The following is a 19,629-nucleotide window of genomic DNA, read 5'->3' on the forward strand; positions in this document are numbered from 1 at the left end:
ACCAAGCCTGTAGCAGGGCCCGGTTTTAAGGTGGGATTATTTCCATTCCTGCCACAAGGTGTTTCCTTTGAACATTAGTCGGGTGCAACCTGACCCAGTGCTGAGGTTCTCACTAGAAGGTCTGGATCATTCTACTGCCACAGCACTGTCCCATGCTGTTCAAGGCTGTGGCATATACTCTCGTGGTTGGCCATTATCTTCAAACCATGCTCACCGTGCCAAGGTTCCTAGTTTTGGTACAGTACAAGGCTTCCCTCCATGCACATGACACAGACCTGGACTTGAGCAGAGTCACTATGCCCCAGGATGATTTCTTCCTGTCCATTCTTGCAAGGGGTCTTTAGTCAGAACACCCCACCCTGCCAGACAGGTTTGCTGTAGTGGAATCTCTAATGAGAATGGGTTGGGATCTTGACTATGTGCCCAAGAGGTAATTTGGCCCTAGTGCCAAATTGCCCAACTTTTCCCCAGCCACTAGCTTTGATGAGCTAGTGGGTCCCATTACAATCCCCTCCAAGGCAATCAGTACTCTCTGCATTTGTTTTTTTAGGTAAGCTAACTTAGTGACCTAGATAAACTGAGAGGAGGGATTTAATAATTCTTTGGGAAATAACCACAATTTGCTCCAGTGACTTTTTAAAGTTCATTTGGACTAGGAAGTGAAATTCAACTTCTAAAAAGCAGCTTCTGTTACTTCAAAACAAGACCAAAACTCTAAGTCCCTCTACTTGGGCACCTGCAACACCAAGTAAGTGACCATCTATCATCCCAGCACCTTGTCACAGCTTACAAATGATGTCTGTGTGTTCCCTTCTTGTCCTTGACCAACATGTGCAGACTTATCTTTACAGAACTATTCTGGCATCTGGGCCAGGAGAGACTCTCCAAGGCAGAAAAACGAGCTTCCCCCAGACTTTGCAGGGCTGGTATTCCACAGTTTCACCTAAGGCAGCGACACAGGCAATGAATCTATAGATGGGACTTGCCAGTTGGTCCTCCCTTTGCCTGGTGTTCGCCACCAGGACTGAGGCCTCTGGGCTAGCCCCTGGCACCATAGATCCGATGGTTTGGCAGAGGAGGTGACCAGGGGGACTTGAAAGCACTTTTACTTTATGTGGCGGTTGGGTTCTAACGCCTGCATGTGAGACTCAAAATGCACTATGGTCACTTTACCCTTGAAAATTCCTGAAATTAACAGAATTTAGGGCCCTTGGAAGTTCAAATCTAATTATCAACCTTTTTCCTTTTCATTTTGGCTACGGCCTTGTTTTCCTTGGGACAGTGAAGAGCAAGGCTTAGTTTGAACGGGTGGGAGTGAGGGAAGTGTTAAGGAGTTGATAAGAGCTCTCTCTCTCTCTCTCTCATATTTAACTCATTGCAGGTAAATGTGCCTAGGATGTAACTCCTGCATATACATGGTAATGTATGGTAGGGTGGAGTAGTCATGGATAGCTTATGTTGTTTAATTTATACAATAACTATATGAGGTACATAGTATTTCCCATTCACTCTTCATAGATGTGGACATTGAAGCCCAAAGAGGGCCCATGTGTAGTCTCCAGTCTTGAAAATGGCCACTTGGTGTCTCTTCCTTAGCCCGGTTGACTTACCACATGTGCCTGGACCACTCTGAATGCAGAGCAAGCTCAGTAGGCTCAGGCTCAGGCTCTGATACTCGAGACAGCACAGAATGCTCTTTGCTCCAGGTCCACAGCGAGGGTTCTTGGAGACTGTCAAACTGGCATAAGTGCCAATTAGGGGGACAGGAATGAGGGACATGTCTCTGAGGAGGTGGCAGTGTGCTGTGTTTCTATAGATATTCAACGAGTGAAGGATCGGGATGACCAGGGCAGAAAGGCACATCAGGCAGAAGGAATAGGAAGAGGAAAAGTGTAGAGGTTGAGAAGGACGCAGAGCCTGTTTCCTGGGCGTTGGAGTGGGGCTAAAGTCAAATGGATGGGGAATGTTCTGGACTAGAGGGATAGGAGGGGGCCAAATTAGGGTTCACCTCGAGGGCCACCGAGGGGGGACCTGGGGGAGCGGGCATGGAATACAGGTCATATTCCTAAAGTCCTGCTCACGTTGTCCACAAAGTGTGGCTATTGGATCCCAAACACTGATAAAAATTGTCTGTCTTTTGCCTATTTCATGATTGGATTGTTTGTTTCTTTGCTGTTGAGTTTAATAAGTTCTTTATAGATCTTGGATACTAGCCCTTTATCTGATAGATTATTTGCAAATATCTTCTCCCATTCTGTAGGTTGTCTTTTAGTTTTGCTGTTTCTTTTGCTGTGCAGAAGCTTCTTATCCTGATGAAGTCCCAATAATTCATTTTTGCTTTTGTTTCTTTTGCCTTCATGGATGTATCTTGCAAGAAGTTGCTGTGGCCAAGTTCAAAAAGGGTGTTGCCTGTGTTCTCCTCTAGGATTTTGATGGAATCTTGTGTCACATTTAGATATTTCATCCATTTTGAGTTTATCTTTGTGTATGGTGTAGGAGAATGGTCTAATTTCATTCTTCTGCATGTGGATGTCCAATTTTCCCAGCACCATTTATTGAAGACACTTTTTTCCAGTGGATAGTCTTTCCTGCTTTGTCGAATATTAGTTGATCATAAAGTTGAGGGTCCACTTCTGGGTTCTCTATTCTGTTCCATTGATCTATGTGTCTGTTTTTGTGCCAGTACCACACTGTCTTGATGACCACAGCTTTGTAGTACAACCTGAAATCTGGCATTGTGATGCCCCCAGATATGGTTTTCTTTTTCAATATTCCCCTGGCTATTCGGGGTCTTTTCTGATTCCACACAAATCTTAAGATGATTTGTTCCAACTCTCTGAAGAAAGTCCATGGTATTTTGATAGGGATTGCATTAAGTGTGTAAATTGCCCTGGGTAACATTGACATTTTCACAATATTAATTCTGCCAATCCATGAGCATGGAATATTTTTCCATCTCTTTGTGTCTTCCTCAATTTTTCAGAAGTGTTCTGTAGTTTTTAGGGTATAGATCCTTTACTTCTTTGGTTAGGTTTATTCCTAGGTATCTTATGCTTTTGGGTGCAATTGTAAATGGGATTGACTCCTTCATTTCTCTTTCTTCAGTCACATCATTATTGTATAGAAATGCCACTGACTTCTGGGCATTGATTTTGTATCCTGCCACACTGCCAAATTGCTGTATGAGTAGAAATTTCATGGCCAACACGCACATGAGAAAATGCTCTGCATCACTGGCCATCAGGGAAATACAAATCAAAACCACAGTGAGATACCACCTCACACCAGTGAGAATGGGGAAAATTAACAAGACAGGAAACAACAAGTGTTGGAGAGGATGTGGAGAAAGGGGAACCCTCTTGCACTGTTGGTGGGAATGTGAACTGGTGCAGCCACTCTGGAAAACTGTGTGGAGTTTCCTCAAAGAGTTAAAAATAGACTTGCCCTACGACCCAGCCATTGTACTGTTGGGGATTTACCCCAAAGATACAGATGCAATGAAACGCCGGGACACCTGCACCCCGATGTCTAGCAGCAATGTCCACAATAGCCAAACTGTGGAAGGAGCCTCGGTGTCCATCGAAAGATGAATGGATAAAGAAGATGTGGTCTATGTATACAGTGGAATATTACTCAGCCATTAGAAAAGACAAATACCCGCCATTTGCTTCGATGTGGAGGGACCTGGAGGGTATTATGCTGAGTGAAGTAAGTCAATCAGAAAAGGACAAACATTATATAATCTCATTCATTTGGGGCATATAAAAATTAGTGAAAGGGAATAAAGGGAAAGGAGAGAAAATGAGTGAAAATATCAGTGAGGGTGACAAAACATGAGAGACACCTAATTCTGGGAAATGATCAAAGAGTAGTGGAAGGAGAGGTGGGCGGGGCGGTGGGGGTGACTGGGTGACGGGCACTGAGGGGGACACTTGGCAGGATGAGCACTGAGTGTTATGCTATATGTTGGCAAATTGAACTCTAATAAAAAAATAAAAAAAAAAAGAAATTGTCTGTCTTGAGGTTTGCCTGTTTAAGGCATCCGGGGAGCAGTCACTCAGCGTGTAGGAATTGTGTATGAATGCACCAGCAACACCAGGCTGAGCCACTGGAGGCTTTGTCTTCCTTTGAAGCCTCTCCCTGGGTGTCTTGGCAAACTGGAGCAGTGCATCCATCAGCGGCAGGAGACAGAAAATCTAGCTCAGACTAGCACAAAGGGGGTTTACAGCCAGCAGGGAGAACTGATTGCAGGCACTGACTGGCTTCAGGCATGGCTCAAACAATCCGAGGTCTTGTCCCTCCGTCTCTGCATTTTGCTTCCTGATGAGTTGGTCTCACGCTCAGAGACGCTCTCCAGATTTGGAGGCAAAGCGATCACCAGCAGCTCCTGATGCACATTCCTTATCCATTAACTTAGTCGCCTCCATGGAAAAGCTGCCTTTTCAAAGAGCTCCGGCAACAGTCCCAGGAAGGGTTCTCATTGGTCCAGCTCAAGTCACGTACTGTCCCCGACCAATCATGCGCTGTGTGTGAAGTAAATGCCTACCCCTGGAGAACCTCGTGGACCGAGCAAGGGATGATGGAGAGCGCAGGGGAGGGGGTATTCCCCAAAGAGAAAAGATGGGTTCTTTAGTTTTTAACCAATTTGGGCCACTTCCTTACCATTCATTTTATTTTACTGTGGTAAAATACACATAACATAAAATTTGCTACTTAACCATTTTTAAGTGAATACTTCATTGGCATTCAGTACCTTCACATTATTGTGCAGCCATCTCCACCATCCGTCTCCAGACTTTTTCACCTTCTCAGACTGAAACTCCATCCCCATGAAACACGAACTCCCCATTCCCCCTCTCCAAGCCCCTGGCAACCACCACCCTACTGTCTCTGTGCACTTGACTCCTCTAGAGACCTCATATAAATGGGATTGTACAATATTTGTCCTTTGTGTCTGGTTTATTTCACTTCATATACTGTCTGCAAGTTTCATCCATGTTGCAACATGTGTCAGAATTTTCTTCCCTGTTAACACTAAATAATACAGGGCACCTGGGTGGCTCAGTTGGTTAAGCAGCTGACTCTTGATTTTGGCTCGGGTCATGATCTCAGGGTCCTGGGGTCGAGCCCTGCATCAGGCTCCCCACTCAGTGTGTGTGTGTGTGTGTGTGGGGGGGGGGTCTGCTTGAGATTCTCTCTCTCTCCCTCTCCCTTTGCCCCTCCCCTTGCTCAAGTGCTCTCTCTCGAATAAATGAATAAATCCTTTAAAAAAAGACTTAATAATACTTCAATGTATGGATATGCTACATTTTGTTTATCAATTCATCTGTCAGTAGACATTTGGCTCATTTCCACCTTTTGGCTGTTGTGCATAATGGTAGGAACATGAGTATACAGTCATTCCTTTGAGATGCTGCTTTCGATTGTCTTGGGTACATAGCCACAGGTGGAATTGCTGGATTATATAATAGTTTTATGTTTAGTTTTTTTGAGAAACTTCCCTATTGTTTTCCACAGAGGCTGCACCATTTTACATTCCCACCAGCAATGCATGAGGTTCCAATGTCACCACATCCTCACCAACATCTGTCATTTTCTGGTTTGTTGTTGTTTTTTTAATCATAGTCATCCTAATGGGTGTGAGGTGGTATCTCACTGCAGATTTATTTGTATTTACCTAATGATTAGTGGTGTTGACCATCTTTTCGTGTGTTTAGTGGCCATCTGTATATCTTCTATGGAGAAATAGCTATTCAAATCCTTTTCCCATTTTGAATTTTGTTTTGAGTTGTAGGAATTCTTTATATATTTTGGAAACAAATCCCTTACCAGTATGTGATCTGCAAATATTATCTCCCATACTTTGGGTGGCTGGGATAGGGTCTTTTAATAAGAGGCTGTGCTGGGCAGGCAGTTCCACTGACATCCACTCCATCAGTCCAGGCTTCTAGAAGGTAGGAGTCAGATGCAGCTAGCAGAGGCATATCCAAAGCCTAAGGACAAGATGGGAAAGATTCCACCCAAACTGATGCATGTGATCACCCTGGATTAGTCAGGTCCCTTCCCAAGTGGGAATTTGAAAGCCCAGCTTGTCCAGAGAACCATTCCAGCTCTTTCTGGAATCAAGCCCAGGCATGACTCTTTCCCAGCACTTCACAGATTTTTTTCCCCTAAAGTATCTAATTCCTTATCAGTGCATAGCAGGCTGAATTGAGATTCTGGATGAAATTTCACTTTATGGAAGAATTCTGAAAAATAGTCTCGCATTTGGTTTCTTACACAAACGTCTTCCAGATTGTACTGCCATCACCATTTCTCTTATTTGGTGGAGTGTGTCACATACAATAGGTTCTTAATGTTCGAGTTTGTAGCACATTTTGCAGTCTATAAAGGGATTCTAATGATATCTTTTCATTTGTGCTCACCTGGTCTTGAGAGAAAACCAATTAGGGATTAACACGTCCATTTTACCATTTAGGAAACTGAGGCTCAGAGAGGGGAAGTGACTTGTCCAAGATCACAAAGGGGTAAGTGGCAGATCTGGGATTCATACCAGGTATGAATTATCCCCAGCCTCTGCTCTGACACCTGCCCCTGGCTGCTCCTGTAGGGCAGAGTGGAATAGAACTATTCATTTGGGGTAGAGTTGTCAGACAAAATATAAGATGCCCAGTTAAATTTTAATTTCAGTTAACAACAAAAGGCTTTAGTATTAGTATGTCCCATATTGCATGAATATACTTACGCTAAAAAATTATTTATTGTTTCCTGAAATTCAAATGTAAATGAGCATTTTGTTTTTATTTGCTAAACCTGGTAACCTTAATGTGGGGGAGATTTTAGTGGCCACTGAGGCTCAGAGACAGACAGAGATTTACCCAAGCTCACACAGGAAGTTAGTGGCAAACCTAGTAGAGTGAATCCAAATGCCCCGTGTTGACCTTCTGGGGTTGTGAAGTGCTTGGAAGTCCCTGGAGCAGGGAGTGGTGGGGAGAACAGCTGTGCTCTCTCCAGAGACAGCTCTCAAGCCCTGTCCCCTCCCCAGCTGTCCTACTGGGCTAAACCATGAAGCAAATCCCTGTGCGAAGGACGTGAGAAGAGAGAGGTCACACCAATTTAGAGATGATGATGTTGATTGAGATTTCCAAACAGGGAGCACAGGCTGCTCAGGAAGCAGCTAATTAAGCAGGAGACTCCAATTAAGAAGCAATTTGAGTGTTTGCAGCAAACCCCAGCAGCAGCCCAGCGTAGCAGCGAGCAGCACAGGCACGGTTTCTCACCTCCTGCGTTATTAGCACACTGTGAGATCTCAGAGGAGTTAGTTAACCTCCCTGGGCTTCTGTTTCCCAGGCTATGAAAGGAGGGGATTATGCTGGCTGATATTTAAGGATGCCGCTGGCCCCCAAACTGGCAATTCCAAGGAAGTAGGAGGCTTCCTTCCCTCCAACATGGTACACTAGTACTCTAGTGTTTTATTGCCCTCTCTCCATTCTACCCAAGACCAGTTATTTTCTCATCTGTTGTGGATTGAATGCTAGTCTATAAACCCAGGTGTGCAAGAATTGTACTTTTATTTTTTTGTACCCCAGTTTAATTTTTCTTTCCAGATCTCATTCCTCTAGGGTGGTGATTCAAGCATTCCCCTCTTCTTATTCCTGTGATGCACCTATATCCCAGGGGGATTAAATGTGATGTAGGCAGGTCAGCAGCCTCCAACAAATTGTTGTGGTACCTTCTGGGCCTCAGTTGTCCTTGCTGGTTGCTATGGAGATCACATTTCCATCTGTCAAAGATGCAGCTTGTGGTAGATCGATTGTAATAAGGGCCCCAATTTTTCTTGCTTCCTAATATTCACATCCTTTGGTAGTGTCATCCCACACTGGCCACAGACTTTACCCTGTGTCTTGCTTTGGCAAACAGAATAGGGGGAGACGTAGTACAAACAGAAGCTTGACAAAGCACTTGATCATTGTAGCTTTGTCTCTTGGAATCCTGCCACTGCCACAAGGACATACCTGGGTTAGCTGGTTGGAAAGATGTAAGAGATAGTTAAAAGACTAACTCAGAAGGCTGACTCACCCCAGCCAAGGCATCTTAGCTGACCTCAGCCAAGATCAGCAAAGCTCAACCCAAATTAGCAGAATCACCAAAGTGAATTGTAGGCTTCCCAGAAATAATGACTATTTGTTGTTTAAGCTTAACTTTTGTAATGCAATAGCTAATGGATGCATGGCTTTTTCCTATATTCCTATTCCCAGGAAATGCACCCTTCTTCCCAAACCCACCAGGATTGTTGGCATTTTATGTCATATATAGGGGCGGTTCTCCCCTCGTTTAAGGTGGTTTATAATCCAAGGCACAGGAGGTCTGTAGTGGTAGGCAAAGCCTTCTTGTGAGGTTCTCAAGAGTGTAAATAGGTATATACAGAATGTGATTTGATAATGTATACCAAGGACCTTTAAATTATTCACACCTTTGGTTCAGTTTAGCTAAAGAAGTGCTCTGAAATTCAGGAGGGATTCCCTATATACGAACAGATTTTAATTATAGTGTGATACTAGAAAAAATACCCCATCTAAGTGTCCAACAATATATTACATTCAGGTGATGATATATTATGGGTAGCCATTTAACATTGTTTACAAGAAATTCATAAGCAACATGAAGAAATTGTGTGCTATGCTGTTAGCTAAAAAAACAGATTATGAAATAACACAGGATACAATATCACATATTCAAAAAATGTAGGGGGGATCCCTGGGTGGCGCAGCGGTTTGGCGCCTGCCTTTGGCCCAGGGCGCGATCCTGGAGACCCGGGATCGAATCCCACGTCGGGCTCCCGGTGCATGGAGCCTGCTTCTCCCTCTGCCTGTGTCTCTGCCTCTCTCTCTCTCTCTCTCTCTCTCTCTCTCTCTGTGACTATCATAAATAAATTAAAAAAAAATAAAAAAAAATGTAGGGAATGGTAATAGTGCTACAATTTAGGTAGGATTATGGCTGGTTTTTTATTTCATTTACATATGTTCCTGGATTTTCCATATTTTTTTACAATGAACACACCATTTTTATGATCTGAAAAAAATTATTGTTCTCCATCAGTGTAGGTATCAGTCTAGGTATAGCCAGGAAAACGCAAACCACCCAGAGGGAATTGGTTCCTCAGTTAATAGAGGAGTTGGAAGCCAAATGGATGACAGTGAAGTATCCCACTGATTAGCCCAGAAGAAGCCACTATCATTCCTCTGGATAATGAGAGGCATCGGTGTTCTGGGTTACCCAGGAGCTGGGATTGCCTGGCAGGAGCTAGAATTATGGGAGGCTTTCCTGGTAGGAGCTAGGGCCACAAAAAGTGTCTAGAGAGAAGAGGGAGAAGCCACAGAAGAAAACCACCTCCCACATTGCCAGAGATGTCACAGGGAGCTGAGAAAAGGAGAAATTTTTTGGCTTCTCTTTTCTTCCTACCTTCAGTGTTCTTCCACTGCTGACCTTTGGCCACACATGATGCCAGAGGGCAAGAGAAGGATAAAAATGGATGTGGGCACACATGGGAAGCTGACCAACATGGTATAAATGGCTTTTACGTAGCCAGTAAAACGGGTTATTTATAAACAGTTCCATGGAGTTCTGCTTGGTTAAGATACACAGTTCTACATCTCCCCAGAGGCATCATGGAACATATTTCCCCTAACTGCAAAGTATTCCACTCAGAGGCTTAGCTGTTTCCCTATTGTTTGGTATTTGGGCACGTTCCAGCTTTGTGGCTTCTACAGAAAGCAGCACCTTTATATACAATGATTTAAAATTCCATTTAAATTCTTTCTTTCAGTTCAGCTCTCCCAGGATGGATCATTGTATGTATCATATGATCTTATTGGCAATTAAAAAAAATATATTAATAGGGCAGCCCCCGTGGCCCAGCGGTTTAGCGCCGCCTTCAGTCCAGGGCGTGATCCTGGAGACCCGGGATCGAGTCCCACATTGGGCTCCTTGCACGGAGCCTGCTTCTCCCTCTGCCTGTGTCTCTGCCTCTCTCTCTGTGTCTCTCATGAATAAATAAATAAAATCTTTAGAAAATAAAAAAAAAATAAAATAAATCTTTAAAAAATATTAATAGAGGAAAACTTCAGTGTGATGGCATGGGTTCTGCAATTAGAATCATACTCATGATGTCAAGATGCTGCTAGGCTTCACTCTTCTCATCTGCAGAAAGGGCACCCCTCTGGCCTGTCTTCCCAACAATCTTTGGGAAGATCAAGGTAGTGGGTGCTGCCTGAGTGATGCACAGCTGCGTGGTTGAGAGGCTGGCGACATTGTTGATGATGATGGGGATGATGAAGATTTGGCAGTTGTTTGATGAATGTCCCTAAGATGAGGACCAAAGGGCATCATCACTGGTACTAGGGAAGGGCCAGTTCCCACCAAAGACTTCCCAGCCCTGTGATCCAATAATCTGAAGAGAACTGTGTCTAGGCCCAAACCCAGCCAAGTGTGCGAACCTCAATTTTCCTGAAGCCCACATACTTCTTGGTCATGCACAGCATGTTTTAATGACAAAAACTCAAGAAACTAAAATGGATGAAAGACCTCTAACTGTAAGACCTAAAACCATAAAACTCCTAGGAGAAAAGTTAGGGGGAAATCTTCATGACACTGGATTTGGCAATGATTTTTTGGATATGACACCAAAAACACTGGTAGCAAAAGCAAAAATAGATAAATGGGGCCACAGCAAACTTAAAAACTTCTGCACATCAGAGAAAACAATCAACAGAGTAAAAAGGCAGCATGCAGAATGGGAAAAAAATATTTTCAAACTGTATATCTGATAAGGGGCTAATATCCAGAATATATAAACAACTCCTACAACTCACCAACAGCCAATTAAAAAATGGGCACAGGACATGATTGACTTTTCTCCAAAGAAGACATAAAGATGGTCCATAAGCATATGAAAAGATGCTTAACATCACTCAGCATTAAAAAAAATGCAAATTGAAACCACAATGAGATACCACTTCATGTCCATTAGGATGGCCACTATCAAAAACACACAAACAGGGCACCTGGGTGGCTCAGTTGGTAAGTGACTGCCTTCAGCTCAGATCATGATCCCAGGGTCCTGGGATTAAGTCCTGGTTTGGGTTCGCTGCTCAGTGGGGAGTCTGCTTCTCCCTCTGCCCCTCCCCCACTCATGCTCTCTCTCTTTCAAATAAAATTTTAAAACACACACACATACAAATCAGCGAATAACAAATGTTGGGAAGGATGTGGGGAAATTGGAACCATTGTGCAGTGCACTCTTTTGGGGAAGGTCCTATGGAACTTCCTCAAAATATTAAGCATAGAATTACCATATGACCCAGCAAATTACACCTAGGGGTATATATCCAAGAACTGAAAGCAGGACGTTAAAGAGGCATTTGCACACTCATGTGCATAAACAGCATTATTCACAATAATGGACGCAATCCAAATGTCCATCAGTGGAAGAATGAATAGAGAAAATAGGGCATATACATACAATATTATTTGGACTTAAAAAAAAGATGGAAATTCTATCACATGCTACAACATAGATGAGCCTTGAGGACATTATGGTCAGTGAAGTAAGGCAGTCACAAAATGGCAAATACTGTATGATCCCATGTCTATGAGGTCCCTAGAGTGATCAAATTCATACACACAGAAAGTAGAACTTTCTGTGTGTATGGCTTTACCAGGGATATGGGGAGAGAGGGAGTGGGAAATTGTTCTTTGATGGGTAGTGAGTTTTGGGTTTGTAAGAAAAAAGTTCTGGAGTTTTGTTGTATGACAATGTGAATATGTTTAACACTACTAAGCTATAAACTTCAAAATATGAAAAAATTGATGTCAGAATATCACAAAACACCATAAATGAAGTCAAAAACAAAAGACAAACTGGAAAAATGGTTAGAACACACGTGCCAGAAAATGAGCTACATTTTCAGGGTTTTTCTTTTCTTTTCTTTTATTTCTTTTTTTTATATAAGATTTTATTTATTAAAAAAAATAAAAAAAAAGATTTTATTTATTTATTCATGGGAGACACAGAAAGGCAGAGATACAGACAAAGGAAGAAGCAGGCTCCCTGTGGGGAGCCTGATGTGGGACTCGATCCCAGGAGCTGGGACCTGAGCCAAAGGCTCAATCGCTGAGTCCCCCAGGTGCCTCAAGCTACATTTTCTTGATTAACAAAAAGCTCAAATTGATAGTATGATTCTGACACCAGTTATAACTCTGCTCATCAATTATGGCATGTGGGTGTTTCCCACACACCACTAAGCAATTCAAAGACCCAGCTGCATGTCCCACAATTCAACTAAATTCTAACACTCTACCCAGAGACAGCCTCAGATCCCACAGGTGAAAGGCTCAGTTCCACAAGACCGTCCCCACTGCAGATGCCAATTCCAAGTCTAGGCTGTTGCCTGTGCCTCTGATACACTGGCTATAAATCAGAAGTTTCCATCACCCCTCTTTGCGTTTGATTTGCTAGAGGAGCTCACAGAACTCAGGAAATGTTTATTTATCAGGTTACTGGGTTATTATAAAGGGACATAACTCAGGAATAATCAGAGAGAAGGGATGCACAGGGCAAGGTACGTGGAAAGGAGCATGGAGCTTCCATGTCCTCCTGTCCAGGTGCCAGTCTCCCCAAATCTCCGTGTGTGCCCAGAAACTCAACAAACCTCATCCTTTGGGGTTTTTATGGAGGCTCATTACTTAGGTGTGACTGATTAAATCTTTGTCCATTGGTGACCAAACCTAATATCTGGCCCCTTTCTCCTCCTTAGACATCAGGGATGGGCATAAAAGTTACAACCCTCTAATCACACGGATCCCTTGGCAACCATCTCCCACCCATAGGTGCTTTCCAAAGTACCCTCGTTAACATAACAAAAGAAACCTTTTATGGTTCCCATTGCTTAGGAAACTCTAAGGTTTTAGGAGCTTGGTGCCAGGAAAGAGATGAAAACCATATAATTTCTTATTATGAATCACAATATCACAAATAGAAAACATGAGGGGCACCTGAGTAGCTCAGTGATTGAGCATCTGCCTTTGGCTCTTGACATGATCACGGGGTCCTGGGATGGAGTCCCGCATTGGGCTCCCCATAGGGAGCCGGCCTCTCTCTCTGTTGTGTCTCTGGCTGTCTTCCTGTGCCTCTCATGAATAAATAAATAAAATCTTAAAAAAAAAAAAAAAAAGAGAAAGAAAACATGCAAACAACCTAACAGTAAAATAGGTGATGTATTTGAACAGGCAATTTTTTTCAAGATTTTATTTATTTATTTGACTGAGAAAGAGCACAAGTAGGAGGAACAGCAGAGACAGAGGGAAAATCAGGCTCCTCACTCAGCAGGGAGCCCAAAGTGGTACTTGATCCCAGGACCTTGGAATCATGACCTGAGCTGAAGGCAGACAACCATCTGAGCCACCCAGGCACTTGCAGAATTGCACCCAGGCAATTCTTGAAGATGTTCAACCTCACTCAAAATTAAAAGAAACTTCTGTTAAAGCAACACTGAGTCGTAGGTATGTGTCTAAGACCAATGAAATCGTACACGCATGCACACGGAAACAAGTACACGAATGTTCACAGCACCATTATTCACAAGAGCCGGAAAGTGGAAATAACCCAAGTGTCCATCCTCTGTGAATGGATAAATAAAATGTGGTCTATCCATATGATGGAATATTGTGTCATAAAAAGGAATGACACACGCTCCAACATGGAAAAACCTTGCAAGCAATATGCTAAGTGAAATAAGTCAGACACAAAAGATCATATGTGATATGATTACATTTTTATGAATTGTCCAGAGTAGGCAAATCTATAGATACACTTGGTCACTAGGGGCTGAGGAAGGAGGAAACGGGGCAGTGACTGTTAATGGGTACCAGGTTTCTTCCTGGAGTGATGTAAATGCTCTAAAATTGATTATGCTGATGGTTGCTCAACTCTAAACACACTAAAAACTATTTGTACACTTTAAGAGAGCGAATTGTATAGCATGGGAATTATATTCCAATAGGCTGTTAGAAAACACTGAGATACGACTTTTTGCTCCTCTCTTTCACAAAATTAGTAACAGTGTAGGGGGACAGACCCATATATTGTTGATAAAAGTGTAAATGCCACCTTTTGGAAGAGCATTCTGGTAATTTCTACCAGAATTAAAAATGTATATACCCTTTGACCAAGTGCTTCCACTTTAACCGGCCCTACGGAAATACTTATGGCACATTCAGGAAGACCGAGGAGCTGCTTGATAGGACACTGTAGGACCAAAGAAACTGGAAATAGACATTGACAGAGAATGCAATTAGACAATGGAAAGAAGCACAGCCATTAAAAAGAAGGCCGCAGACTAGGCCATGTTGACATAGAAAGATCTGCAGAGATGTGTTATAGGTGGAAAACCGGCAGGGTATGAAACAGTGGGCAGAGTGATTCTCTTTTATCAGTAAAAGCCAGTCTCCCAAAGTATTCAGGAAGGAAATGCAAAGAGTGATCATCTCCGGGGAGAGGGGCTGAGATGAAAAGAAGGTTTTAGTTTTCATTTTGTAATCTTTCGGGACTGTTTGAATTTTCTAAATGTGGTGCCTGCATTAACTTTATTTTTACAATGCCACTGGGATTATCTGTGCTGCCATATTACCAGTCATTTTCATTTTCTTTATGCTTTACTGTATTGAAAATCTTTTATAATCTTTGTGTGTGTGTGTGATGGGTGCATGTGTGTGATGGGTGCATGTGTGTGATGGGTGCATGTGTGCGTGTGACACACTGCTGTTCCCCCAAGAGGACCCACCCAGAGCTCACGACCTCCCTCTCCAGGCCTCTAGTTTCCATCCTCAGGAAAAGGCAGCAGGATGGGTTGGGGAGGTAGAGGGGAGGGGAGAGCACTTCTCTGAGTGTTGGCCAAGCCTGTCTCCAGAGACAGCTCCCACCTCCTTTTCATCCTGCCCCTGTGGTGTGAAGCCAGCTCCCAGTGGGTGGCCAGGCTCAGGTGAGGAGGCAGGAAAGGAGAACAGAGTCCACTCCTCTGAAACAGCTAAGTCCAATAGGATGCTCAGGTGATGTGGAAGCAGCGGGGCCAATGCCTAAATTCTAAATGTGGGGTGCAAGGGCCTCTGAAGACCAGTGCCCAGAAGACCCAGCCCCTGAGAGCATCTGAGGGCTACAGCCGCGTGTGCGTGCGTGTGGGAGGCAGGGGCTCTGGTGTCCGTGTTCCTGTATGCGTCTGTGTCTCCATGCATGTGACAGAAGCAGCTTGCTGTGCATTCCAAGGCCCTCGCTTACACAGCGCCCTCCAAGGCTCTGTCTCTAACTTGTATTCACAGGTTCGTTCTTCCTTTTTGAAAAATGGTTCCTCTCCCCCATTGTATAAGCCTAGGGCCCAACAAAACCTGGATCTGCCCCAGCATATTTACATCATACTGTCACATGTTTATCATGAGGGTGTCTCTGTCTCCCTCCCGTTGTCCCCCCCCGCCCCCACTTCCTTCTTTCTTTCCCTCTTTCCTTTCTTCCTTCAATATTTGTGTTCTAGGAGCTTCCCCTTCTGGGACAGAGGGACAGTGAGGAAGAAGACAAGCCATTCCAGAGAGGTTCAGGGAGTCACAGGAGGGTGTGGTGGGGCATCCCCCCTTCATCCTGGGACCATCAGGAAAGTGGAAACTGGAAGAATCGAAGGCTCAGCAGGGTGGCCAGACATGGGCTGGGATGTGCTGGAATGCACTGTGGACCCATGCCCATCTGTGAGCATCCTTCGGCACCTGTCTGTGCATTTGTGCGTGTATATCTGGGTGTGATGCTGTGCGTGGGTGCCCGTGGCTATGCGGTGTTGTGTCTCCCTCCACGTGTGCGGCTGAGGGAGAACCTGGGTGCCCGTGTGCTCTTTGTCTTTGGCCTCACATGCTTTCGAGTGGCAGAGTCCAGGCAGCACGGCGGGCTAGTGAGTTCTCAGGGTGTGGACCTCCCTCAGGGCCAGTCCTCCCTGGCGGAGCAAACCACTCTTAGGAGCCCAGAGTTGGGAGCAATGGTTTCATCCAGCTCTGGGGTGTCCAAACATCCCTGCTGGTCTGGAGGGGCCCTGCCAACCTGATCTGACTGAGCCTGAGGCCAGTGGCTCTAAAAGTTCTAGGTACCAGGGGCTCCAACAGGTACAGTGATTTCTTTGGGCATCACCTGGTCACCTGGTTGGACCAGCTCCCTGACTTGTGGTTTGGATGGTAGGCATAGGTGGCGAAGCCTGAGTCTCAGGTCTCCATGGTGACAAGTCCTGATAAGCGCTCAAGATCAACAAGATGCTTGCTGATGGTACTGGCAAAGGGGGCAGTTTTCAAGCCCAATCCATTGCTGTCACAAAGTTGGCACAGAGAGGGCTGGAGAAATCTTTAAGGTCATCTAGAACACCTGTGCTTATTCTCTGTTTTGCTCCCACCTCCCAGATCTGTGAGCCACAGTTTTTACCTGCTCTGTGCCCCCCCAAACAAAGCTGATCCCCCTGGATGCCATCACCTGGGCATCCCTGCTCTTTGGCTTCCAGCTGGGTTTACCCCATGGGAGGCACTGACAGGCATCAGAAGGTGGGAGGAGAGAAAAGTTGGGGTATTTCCCCCGACCTACTCCCAGTTTGGGAGTGACTATGTCTCTCTAGCCATAGCTTTTCTCGGGGTGGGGGGGCCCTCACCCATCACTGAGGCTCTTGCTGCTTCCAAGAAACCACTCTTCTCCTCACTTCAGGTTTAGGGGGTAAAGGCTCCCCACTGTTGCCAGCCCAAGTACTGCACCATCCCACTGATTTCCTTACAACATCGCCCCCATCTCTACCACACACTGGAGATAAATTGCCCCTGTGATATAAACTCTCTTCATTAAACCCTATTGAATGAGTTCTCTCCTTCCTGTTGGGACCCTGCCTGGTAGTTCCCCACTGTGGTAAGAACAAAATACACCTTCTCCTGCTCCATCTGGCCTCCTATCTTTGCACTTGTGGTTTCCTCTGCTCATTTAAAAACCATCTCTTCAATCAATCAATCAATCAAAATTAAAAAACAATAAAAACCATCTCTTCAGCGCCTGGGTGGCTCAGTCTGTTAGGCGTCCACCTTTGGCTGAGGTCATGATCCCAGGGTCCTGGGATGGAGTTTCCCATCAGGCTTCCTGCTCAGCAGGGAGTCTGCTTCTCCCTCTTCCCCTGCCCCTCTCCCCCCTGCTCGTTCTCTCTCTCTGTCTGAAATAAATAAGTGAAATAATTTTTGAAAATATAAAAAAAAATGGAAGTCATCTCTTCATCAATAAAACAAACAACAAAACACATTGTAGATGTTTAGCAGTGCTTGGCACTCTTAAGGGTTTAAAAAACACTAGCTAATATTATTGTTATTGTTGCCAGATACTGGAATGCAAATAAAGGTGCTTACTTGTTAAAGGGCCTGGTTTAACAGTGTCAATTTAATTCATATTAACTAATATTGAAATAATGGATCTGTGCCATTTATTCTTCATCTTTGGTGCATTTCTGCTGTTAATGTTGTCATTTGTATGCCTATATTTTTCAAAAGGAGTGTTAATGTTTTGAGAGCTTCTTATTAATTTGAAGATGAAATATATTCCAAGATTGTACAAAAGGGTGAAAATAATAAGTATATAATGCTCAATAAGTCAGTGTCTTCTTATATCACAATGACATTTTAAAATCAGATTTACAGGATTAAAAAGTGGAAAACAACCATGTCTTCCAAGGTCCCTTCGTGACCACTGTCTAAATCAGGGGCACCGCTACTCTCCCCCACCTCCCTGCCTGTACCTTTCACACACTTATATTTTGCAATTTATGATTGCTTCCTAGTTTGAGATTCCTCTCTGTCACTTCACTGTGAGCTTGACCAGGGTTTCAGATCTTGCCAGCTGGGTTCACTGCTGTGTCCCAGTGCAGTGTCTTGGTGAGCAGATATGCTAGGATGCTGTAACAGAGTGGCCCCCCAACAGTATGAATAACCTAGTTTACTTTTTTCACAAGTGATAGTGTGGCTCAGCAGTCCAGGCAGGCAGGGTGGTTTGAAGCTATTCCCAAGCCCCTGGGGCTCCTCAGTCCACCCCCCTCCTCAGCCACACAGAGGACAACCTAAAAAACCCTCTTACTCAGAGGAATCCCACTCTCTTTGGCTGTGGCTTCCCCAGTCCAGCCTGCCCTAGACCCTTGTTTTCCCAACAACAGACTTATCTGCGTGGCTTTCCAAACCACAGAGCAAGTTCTTGAGATGAAACAGGGTCACTGCACGCACTTTTTGCCCCTTGTTTTCAAATATTACTTTTTGCCTTCTGTGGCTATGGTTTACAGCTGTCCACATCCCTGACCTTTGGGTGAATTATTTCACCATTCTGTGCCTCGGTTTCTTCATCTGTAAAATGAGCATAACCTCTGTTCACCTCTTAGGGTTGTTACAAGGATTAAAGTGATCATAAAGCTCTTAGAATTGGACCCAACACACACAAGGCGCTCTTTAAATATTAATCAGCATTACTGTCTCTCTCAATGATCTCAGCTTCCCCCTGAGGTAGGTGGGAAGGCCTCACCTCATTTTCAGAGGCAGAAATGAAGGACTAGGGAGCTAAAGCAACTTGCCCGAGGCTGCGGTGCTGAGAGGCGGTCTAGTGTAGGTTTAATTCAGACCTGAGCCTCAGCTCACTCATGAAAAAATTGGTGGGATGACAGCACTCCCTCATAGGATTTGGTTCCGAGAATCCAGTGCCATCATTCAGTCAAGTGACAGGCACTTGGAGGGCATTGTTCAAGCCTCTGTGCCCTTCCCCTTCCCGCGGCCCCACTCGGTCACGCCCACGGGCACCCTCACGGAGCCTCCAGGGATCCCAGCTACCCTGTTCCTGGCAGCCCTCGGGTCAGCTGCTTGTTTGGCTGGAGGGGACAGCTGGGCCAACAGAGAGGCCCATTGTCTCTGTCTTCTGGGGCTCTGTTGTTGGAGCCTCGTCCCACGGTCCAGCCCCAGGACCTTGGCGGGCCTGTCTTGACTTGGGGGCTGGGAGGAACAGGGAGCGAGCTTTGCATCACCGGCCCGGCCCTACTGATAGGACGCGGAGGCTCAGGGAGCCCAAATGACGTGTGGGGGTTGTGCTCGTCTCACCTCGGGGTCGCCGAAGACGGCCTCAAGTCCGAGGGGTCATGGATTTCACTAGGTCACAGACTGCAGGGCCAGGGCACCCGCCTGCATGTTACTGGTGGAAACGGAGTCCCCAGAGCGCAGACGCTCCTCCAAGGTCACACTGCGCGTCCGCCGCAGAGTCCGCCGGGAAACCAGGCGTCCCTAAGTCCCAGCCTCGGGAGCGGGCCGGGGTGCAGGGCGGCGCGGGCGGGGCCTGGGCGGGGCCTGGGCGGGGCCTGGGCGGGGCCTGGGCGGGGCCTGGGCGGGGCCTGGGCGGGGCCTGGGCGGGGCCTGGGCGGCCCCTCCCTCGGGCGCCGGACCTCGCGCGGCAGCCACGCCCCCTGGGGGCGGGCTCTCGAGCCCGGCGGGACTCCACTGGGCACGTGTCTGCGGGAGGCGGGACTCGGCGCCTGACAGCCGTTGGAGGCGTGG

General features: G+C 45.5%; 1 long non-coding RNA gene across 1 annotated transcript; it reads right to left on the bottom strand.

The window, feature by feature from the left end:
- Nucleotides 1-7,554: 7,554 nt before the first annotated feature.
- Nucleotides 7,555-19,601, bottom strand: LOC144289490 (uncharacterized). The gene is made up of 2 exons (XR_013357361.1): nt 19,180-19,601; nt 7,555-8,024 (listed from the first exon to the last, which is right to left on the bottom strand). It is a non-coding gene; the product is annotated as an uncharacterized LOC144289490 (long non-coding RNA).
- Nucleotides 19,602-19,629: the final 28 nt, after the last annotated feature.

This window comes from Canis aureus, chromosome 19 (assembly GCF_053574225.1).
Source record: "Canis aureus isolate CA01 chromosome 19, VMU_Caureus_v.1.0, whole genome shotgun sequence".
Taxonomy (NCBI): Eukaryota; Metazoa; Chordata; class Mammalia; order Carnivora; family Canidae; genus Canis; species Canis aureus.